Consider the following 1,890-nt stretch of genomic DNA (forward strand, 5'->3'; position numbering starts at 1 on the left):
CTGGGCTGGGCTTCCCACATGGGGCTGCACCCCCATCCCACAGGTGAGCGGAGCCCGCTGGCTGGGACCTGGGCCTGCCACCGGTGTCCCACCTGTGCCCACACGCCGGGGAGCCGCCCCGCCTGCCCTGGAAGAGGCCCCAGGGCCACACGTGCCCACGCGGTAGGTGTCAGGTGTTTCACTTAAATCAGCTTCAGTTTTGCAGAACGTTGCTTGAAATTACAATAAGTTGTTTTCGTAGGAAATTGCTGTACGTGTACTACCCACCCCAAGAGCCCCACACCAGGCATTCTGGGTGCTCCTGCTCTCATCTGTTCTTTTTGTTTTTTATTTTTGTAGAAACGAGGTCTCACTTTGTCCAGGCTGGTCTTGAACTTCTGGGCTCAAGAGATCTCCTGCCTCAGCCTCCCAGAGTGCTGGGATGACAGGTGTGAGCCACCGCATCCGGCCTTGGCTGTCCCTTTTTAACACGCTCAGTGGCCCCTGTGGTTCAGATGAGAAACTGAGGCACAGGAGTGAGGCCCTTGTCCTGTCATGCTGAGGCGGGATGGACACAGGGCTCACAGCTGGCCCTTGTTCTGAGCTGGGGCCTCTCAACCTGCACTTGAGGTGGGAAGGAAGAGGGGCCGAGATCTTAGGGCCCCCTTCCCTGGGTGGGGTCACTGCACCAGGGCAGCCGGCACTGAAAGGGGCCTCATGGGCAGGTGGCATGGCTGGAGCCCTGTGGCCGCGTCAGCCCGGCAGTTGTGCTTGTCTGACCGCCTGTCTGGGCTCATGAGAACCCTGACCTTGAAGGGCAGTTATGGCCATGACGTTCAGCACGTGAGTCCCCAGCGCTCCCTAGAATTGGGGGATCCCTGCAGCTTGCACAGGTGTGGGGTGGGTGGGGCTGGATGCCACCAGCCTGCAATGGGGCTGCCCACTGGGCCTGTGGTGAAGATGCCCACTTGCAGGCATGTGATGTTTGTGCATGTTTGCGCGCGTATGCATGTGTGTGCGCGCACAAGTGTACCTGTGTGTGCGCGCGTGTGTGCCTGTATACCTGTGTGTCTACGTGTGCCTGTGTGTGCATGTGTGTGTGCCTGTGCGCGTGCATCTGTGTGCATGCGTGTGCACATACGTGTGCCTGTGTGTGCATGTGTTGAATTTCCAGTGAAAACTGTGCATCCCAGAATTTATTGTCCCCATGATCTCAGGACCACTCAGGGGTGTGTAGAAGGCCCTGGCCCCGAGCCCTGGTGGGGGCTCCGTCGTGGCACCATGGGGCCTCCGGAGCCTGGGGGTCCCTCTCTCCCAGTGCACTCGCTTGGTGGCAAATGGCTGGGAGCGGCATTTCTGTCCTGGCCGGGGAGCGCTTGAATGCGCTGAGCAATGGGGGAGATAAGCGTGCGAGGTGTTGTTCCTGGAGCAACCTGGTGATAGGAGCCGTGTCTCCGCCTGGCTGGAGAACAGAGCCTGAGGATGGGACAAGTGGATGATTGTCCTCTCTCGTGCCCATTGCTGGCCCTGCCCTCTACGTCCGTCTGTGTGGCCTGGCCCTGAACAGCGGTCCCTCTGGGCCTGGTGTGGCTGTGAAGTGGGAGCACAGGGTGGGCCCCGGGTGCCAGCTTCCCGGCTGAACTGTGAGGGTGGGCGCTGTCTCCTAGACCCGAGGGGCTCTCCGGACAGGTGTGAGCAGACCTTCGCTTGGACTTGAGGCCTTCACCCTGCAGGTGTCTCCAGGAGGCTTCCCTCACGGGAGGCTGAGGCCCTGGGTCTGCTGGGACTCGTATTCACGGAGGCGCTGGGATGGACCTGCTGGTGGCCGCCTGCCCCTCGGCCAGCCCCTACCCCGCCTCTGCCCTGCTGGGCCCTGTGGTCAGATGTGACGTCCCCTGGAGGAGAACAGGT

Source organism: Colobus angolensis, unplaced genomic scaffold (genome assembly GCF_000951035.1).
Source record: "Colobus angolensis palliatus isolate OR3802 unplaced genomic scaffold, Cang.pa_1.0 Scaffold84, whole genome shotgun sequence".
Classification (NCBI taxonomy): Eukaryota; Metazoa; Chordata; class Mammalia; order Primates; family Cercopithecidae; genus Colobus; species Colobus angolensis.